Raw genomic sequence first — 7615 nt, 5'->3', positions numbered from 1 at the left:
TGCGTCCGTGCTTGCATTTAGAAACCGCACGTGTGTGCCTGTCGGTGGCAGCGTACAGGCAGGGCCGTATTTGGGGTTTTTGCTGCCCTAGGCACTGTCAGTGGTGGCGCCCCCTTCTGATCAGTAAGATTACAGGTATGTGCACACAGCTTTTTTTTTTTTTTTTTTTTTCCAGACAGATCCGCCCTATAACCCGCCCAAAAACCCAAACTCTAAATATTAAAGAAATGAACTCATACACTGCAGTGTAAAACGACTTGCTGTCCATATGTTCAGTCTTTGGAGTTTTTTTTAAGCGCGTCAGGTTTCCTCAGACATGAAGCGGCAGACAGTGACCGGTCCATTATATGGCGCCTGCTGCTTGGATGCCGCTTACTAGTTCATTTAAAAAAATAAGTAAAATCCAGTAGCTAAAAGATGTTGGAAAAAACAACCAAGAAGCCACAGCAAAAAAAATAAATATTTGCTTCAGGATAAAATGATGACTGTCCTAAAGTGTTTTCTGTCTGAATAATTCCAGGGGTTCACAGACCACTACAAGACGTGTGCACATTCCCTGATAGAGCCCAGAGCCTTCAGATAGTAGTTAAGACCTCCATACACATTAACCTAAAGTTGTCTAAACGCGCCAATATCGACAGGTTCTGCTGATAGCCCAATGAGAACAGGGGTTCTCAATTCTGATTGTCAGGGGAATAAGGATCCAGAATGTCCAATTACGGAGTGTAGATCCTATTATCCTCTAAATGATAAGCTGCTGTCAGAGATGTCCAACAGTGGCTCTAATAAAGAACACAAAAACACTTGGCAGAATGAGTGCTCCTGTATATGGGAGAGCCGAGCAAGATAGTTGCCGGCCTAAAAATCAGACTATAGTGTATGGGGGCTTTAGTCTATTACTTATTCGGCTGACAGACATGCAGATAGCTGTATTTTTAGTCCAGCACGCTGACCCTATGTTTTAGGATCAAGACTGATAAGGTAAAGATTACAACAGCCACATGACTATCACCAGAACCACCATCAGTACAGTAATACATAACTAAAACCACACTACATACTATAATACGTAACCAAAACCACAGTTAGTACAGTAATACATCAACAGAACTACTGTCAATACAGTAATATCACCAAAACCACCCTAAACACAATAACACATCACCAAACCCACCCTGAAGACAATACATCGCCAAAACCACCATCAGTACATGAATACATTGCCAACTTCACACAGCAATCAAGTGCAGTGTCAGGTTAGACCCATATACATCTATGTATTGCATTAACGTACAACTCTCAGTATGTCCTTAACAATGGTAAGGAGATGCTGGTAGTTGTTACCAGCCATCATTAGACTGTGGACCATATAAGAACCACAATACTGATTAGTCCCAGGCAGTAGACAACTTTTGGACGAGATCTTATAGGTTTAGGTCCATTAATTCTGAGGAGATTAGTAGGGCAGAGGTGGGCTCAGTAGGGAGAAGGGGCATCATGGGGTGGGACTTGAGACCCCCACCAATTGCTCAAAAGACCTCTTAAGTGCACAGCTCAGGAGACAGGACTATGAAATTTTACTCCCGGAATCCAATCTGTCTGCATGTTCTGGTTCTGGGAAACACTCGGGGCCACGGTAGTCGGACCCCCAGCGATTGGAAAGTTATTCCCCATTCCAAGGATAGGGGGTAAGTTCCCAATGTGAGAAAACCCCTTTACAAGCAGCATTCACACTGCAGCCAAAGATGGGAAACTGATTTATCTAAACAGTGTCCATCACCCGATGCACGAGCAAAAAACTTTCATTCGTCAGGTGAGATGATTTTTAAGCTGACTTAAAGGGAATCTGTCACCCCAAAATGACACCTAGACTGCGGAAATATTTATATGGGGGACATGATCTGTGGAGAAATAAACCCACCCATATAGAGTTCAGCTTAAAAGGAACTGGTCACGACCTTTAATATTAAACTGCTCCATTGTCCTGATAGTCAGAAAATGTGCATCACTTACATTGCGTCACTAACAAGACATTGGGGGCAGTTTAAAATTGAAAAAGGGTGTAACAGGTTCCCTTTAATGTTCACTGAAAAAGCCACATTTGATATGAAAATGAGGACATTTCTGCGCGGCCTAAGCCTGGGTGCACAATACCACCGAATATAGGAAAATACTAGCCAGGCCTGTGTCTTGATTAATAGTGATCCATTGGTGAGAGTGAGCACCGTAACACCAGATCTCCTGCTGCACCGCACCCAACACTGCGGCACACTCCAAGCGTCAGTGCGGGTGTGCACACAACACAACACAGGAGGAGCACAGCGGCACACACCAAGCGTCAGTGCGGGTCTGCACACAACACAGAAGGAGCACAGCGGCACACTCCAAGCGTCAGTGCATGTGTGCATCCAACACAGGAGGAGCACAGCGGCACACTCCAAGCGTCAGTGCGGGTGTGCACACAACACAGGAGGAGCACAGTGAGGAGGGGGACACGGCGCTGTGATGTGCTGTCTGCTCACTTCAACAACCTTTCTCATTGAATCGGCAGTCAAATACAGGCAGCAACCAGGTGTCAGAACGTACCTGCATCACATTGCATGCACACCCACGCGGACACTGGAGTCACATTGCAGGCGCACCCACGCGGACACTGCAGTCACATTGCAGGCGCACCCACGCGGACACTGCAGTCACATTGCAGGCGCACCCACGCGGACACTGCAGTCACATTGCAGGCGCACCCACGCGGACACTGCAGTCACATTGCAGGCGCACCCACGCGGATACTGCAGTCACATTGCAGGCGCACCCACGCGGACACTGCAGTCACATTGCAGGCGCACCCACGCGGACACTGCAGTCACATTGCAGGCGCACCCACGCGGACACTGCAGTCACATTGCAGGCGCACCCACGCGGATACTGCAGTCACATTGCAGGCGCACCCACGCGGACACTGCAGTCACATTGCAGGCGCACCCACGCGGACACTGCAGTCACATTGCAGGCGCACCCACACGGACACTGCAGTCACATTGCAGGCGCACCCACACGGACACTGCAGTCACATTGCAGGCGCACCCACGCGGACACTGCAGTCACATTGCAGGCGCACACACGCGGACACTGCAGTCACATTGCGTGCGCACCCACACTGACACTTGGAGTGCTACTCTGCTCCTCCAGTGTCAGGACACGTGCAGAAATGCTAAGTGATTTTAAACAGCACTGACTCACCTAAGGACGAGGGACTGTCTTTAATATGCAAATAGGACGGTGCACATCTGCACCAAGACATCGGCCGCACCAGGGGGGACAGAACAGTTTGCATATATATAATATTAAGGTAAAACTGTATATGCCAGAGCGACGTCCCCTGTATAAATGTGTATGCAGATTAATTGCCATTTTGGGAGTAAAAGTAAAATGTCATCGCTCTTAGCAACACATTGTCCTGCGTCTCCCAAGACTCCCCTCTTGTCTGGTCTGCTGCAGCAAACACTGCAATGGTGCCCGTATAGGGAATCTGTCACCAGGTTTTGCTCCCCCATCTGAGAGCAGCATAATGTAGAGACAGAGCCCCTGATTCCAGCGATGTGTTACTTACTGAGCTGTTTGCTGTCGTTTTCTCTGCTGCAGATCTCGCAGTTATACAGAGCTCATGAATATGCTGGACTACCTGCAGCACACCAAGTAGTCCTGTAATGATAACTACTGCTGATTAAACAGTGATGTTATCAAAACTACACTAAGCAGCCCAGTAAGTGACAACACTGGAATCAGGATCTCTGCCCCTACATTATGCTGCTCTCAAATTAGGTGGCAAAAACCTGGTGACAGACTCATAATTCTCACTAAAGAGTAACCACCCGAAGTAAGCCCAAGGCTGTGCCCAAGAATGAATAACTGCCCATCACTGAGCTCACAGCACAAAGAATGACCCCACACCGTGTCACTTACAGTATACAGCCTCCACATTCTCTCCTATAACATTTCCACTACACTGCCCCCTCACATGAAATCCCCCACTGTCCTCCCCACCGAATTATACCCTCCAGACCTTCCTCACTTATGAACTATGACCTCCACTGTCCCCACCTCTCCATGCAGCCCCCACTTCACTGTCCCCCTCATGATGTCCCCACTCTATAATGAGCCTTATGCTTCGCATTATGTATACCCAGCCCTTCCAGGCTCCTAACTGAGCGCTCCCCATGCTGCCCCTTCTCCATATCAAGCCCCCTCCATACCAAGCCCACCATGGTTCCCCTTCCATACAGAGTACCCCCCATGCTTTCCCATTCTCCATACCATGCCTCCCCCCATGCTACCCCATTCTCCATACTATGCCTCCCCCCATGCTACCCCATTCTCCATACCATGCCTCCCCCCCATGCTACCCCATTCTCCATACCATGCCTCCCCCCCCGTTCTACCCCATTCTCCATACCATGCCTCTCATTCTCCATACTGTAACTCCCATTTGCTATACTGTCCACCACCCTCCCTCATTTTCCCTCCCCCCCATTTTCCCATTCTGCTCCATCCCCCATGCTGTGCCCCCACATCTTGCTCCATCCCCATGTTGCGCCCCCACATCCTTCATGTTGCGCCCCCACATCATGCTTCATCCCCCCCATCCTCCATGCTGCGCCCCCACATCATGCTTCATCCCCCCCATCCTCCATGCTGTGCCCCCACATCATGCTTCATCCCCCCCATCCTCCATGCTGCGCCCCCACATCATGCTTCATCCCCCCCATCCTCCATGCTGCACCCCCACATCATGCTTCATCCCCCCCATCCTCCATGCTGCGCCCCCACATCATGCTTCATCCCCCCCATCCTCCATGTTGCGCCCCACATCATGCTTCATCCCCCCCATCCTCCATGCTGCGCCCCCACATCATGCTGCATCCCCCCCATCCTCCATGTTGCGCCCCCACATCATGTTCCATCCCCCCATCCTCCATGTTGCGCCCCCACATCCTCCATGTTGCGCCCCCATATCATGCGGCATCCCCCCCCATCCTCCATGTTGCACCCCCATATCATGTTCCATCCCCCCCATCCTCCATGTTGCGCCCCCATATCATGTTCCATCCCCCCATCCTCCATGTTGCGCCCCCATATCATGTTCCATCCCCCCATCCTCCATGTTGCGCCCCCATATCATGTTCCATCCCCCCCATCCTCCATGTTGCGCCCCCACATCATGTTCCATCCCCACATCCTCCATGTTGCGCCCCCACATCATGCTGCATCCCCCCACATCCTCCATGTTGCACCCCCACATCATGCTGCATCCCCCCCCATCCTCCATGTTGCGCCCCCATATCATGTTCCATCCCCCCCATCCTCCATGTTGCGCCCCCATATCATGTTCCATCCCCCCATCCTCCATGTTGCGCCCCCATATCATGTTCCATCCCCCCATCCTCCATGTTGCGCCCCCATATCATGTTCCATCCCCCCCATCCTCCATGTTGCGCCCCCATATCATGTTCCATCCCCCCCATCCTCCATGTTGCGCCCCCATATCATGTTCCATCCCCCCATCCTCCATGTTGCGCCCCCATATCATGTTCCATCCCCCCATCCTCCATGTTGCGCCCCCATATCATGTTCCATCCCCCCATCCTCCATGTTGCGCCCCCACATCCTCCTTGCTTGTTCGGCGCTGTCTTCGGCTGTAAAGCGCTTACCTGCTCCAGGCGGCAACTCCCGGCGGCTGCACCTCCCGTTCTCCGCGGTGGTGGTGGCGGTGGCAGGATCATGATTTCACATCTTCCTCGGCGGCGGCTCCATGTCCCGTCCTCCTCTGCACAGTGAGCGCACGGCAGCACGTCGGGGCGGGGAGCTGATTACAGCTCCTCTGACCCCGGAAGTAAGTGCCGGCACGCTCACAGTGTCATTTATATTCGCGTGTTATAGACGCGACTATAAATGACTGTGGCGCCCCCTCCCTCCTCCAAAAAGGCGCCGGATTTAATAAAGAGTTTGGAGGAGGGAGGAAGATTTAAAAAAAAATTTTATTTTTTTTTTAAATTTTGGTTTGGGCGCCGCCCCCCTGGAAGGCGCCGCCCTAGGCACGTGCCCTCAAGTTCCTAATGGCAAATACGGCCCTGCGTACAGGTGCACGTTTTGCACAAACTATTATATAACGCACAAGTCTAGTGAATAATACACGTCAGTCAGCAGTGTCTGATAGTGTCAGACTTCTCAGTAATTGTCGCTCCTAAAAACCTGTTAGGTTCTTATTGCGTCCGTGCTTGCATTTAAAAACCGCACGTGTGTGCCTGTCGGTGGCAGCGTACAGGTGCACGTTTTGCACAAACTATTATATAACGCACAAGTCTAGTGAATAATACACGTCAGTCAGCAGTGTCTGATAGTGTCAGACTTCTCAGTAATTGTCGCTCCTAAAAACCTGTTAGGTTCTTATTGCGTCCATGCTTGCATTTAAAAACCGCACGTGTGTGCCTGTTGGTGGCAGCGTCAGGCTCCATTTTGTCCCTGGATAGAGATGTGCATGAGGGCCTCAAAACATTGTTCCCATTGCAAAGGAGCGGGTCTCCTGTCGTTGTAATGCCCATTCTGAAAGAATGGGCGAAAAAATTTACCACTGGGGGTATACCTGAAACAACGGCCTAACTATTGTAACGGTCATCATGATGGCGCATGAGGAGAAGGAGGAGCAGTCCAGCGATTAGCCAAAGTCCAGAAGTGTGTTACCATGGGTGAGTGGAGGTACATGGCAAATTCCCGTTACAAACTTTAAATTCCGCTGTCATTTGCTGGTGGTGTGGTGAAGTCTGGCCCAATCCAACCCTTGTTCATCTTGATCAGAGTCAGCCTGTCAGCATTTACAGTTGACAGGCAGGTGCGTTTATCTGTAATGATTCCACCTGCGGCACTAAAAACACGCTCTGACAAAACGCTAGCGGCAGGGCAGGCCAGGACTTCCAAGGCGTAGAGAGCCAATTCATGCCACGTGTCCAGCTTGGATACCCATTAATTGTAAGGCACAGAGGAATGTCGGAGTACAGTTGTTTGATCTGCAAGGTACTCCTTGAGCATCTGGGCAAACTTAGGATTTCTTGTGGCACTACCCCGCACCTCAGGGGCTGTGGTATGTGAGGGGCTGAGAAAACTGTCCCACATCTTAAAGACTGTTCCCCTACCTCTGGCGGATTGGACTTGTGCCCCTCTCGGCTGTACGCCTTGGTTGTCCATTGATTCCTGACCTATGCCGCTAGCGTTTTGTGAGGGGAATGCTTTGCCTACTTCCGTGACTATGGCCTTCTGGAACTGCTGCATTTTGCCTGACCTCTCCGCCTCGGGAATAAGAGACATAAAGTTCTCCTTTTAGCGTGGGTCTAACAGTGTTACCAACCAGTAATGATTGTCGGCCAAGATGTTCTTAACGCGAGGGTCACGAGACAGGCAGCTTACCATAAAGTCAGCCATGTGTGCCAGACTCTTAACAGCCATCACTTCAGTATCCTGACCAACACGATGACTGAACATGCTGTCCTCCTCCTCCTCCTCCTCATCATCTACCCTGTCCTCTGGCCAGCCACGCTGAACCGAGGATATGACTGCATGTCAT

This window comes from Anomaloglossus baeobatrachus, chromosome 2 (assembly GCF_048569485.1).
Source record: "Anomaloglossus baeobatrachus isolate aAnoBae1 chromosome 2, aAnoBae1.hap1, whole genome shotgun sequence".
Taxonomy (NCBI): Eukaryota; Metazoa; Chordata; class Amphibia; order Anura; family Aromobatidae; genus Anomaloglossus; species Anomaloglossus baeobatrachus.
The sequence above is the reverse complement of the archived record's forward strand: the minus strand, read 5'-3'. Positions refer to the sequence as shown.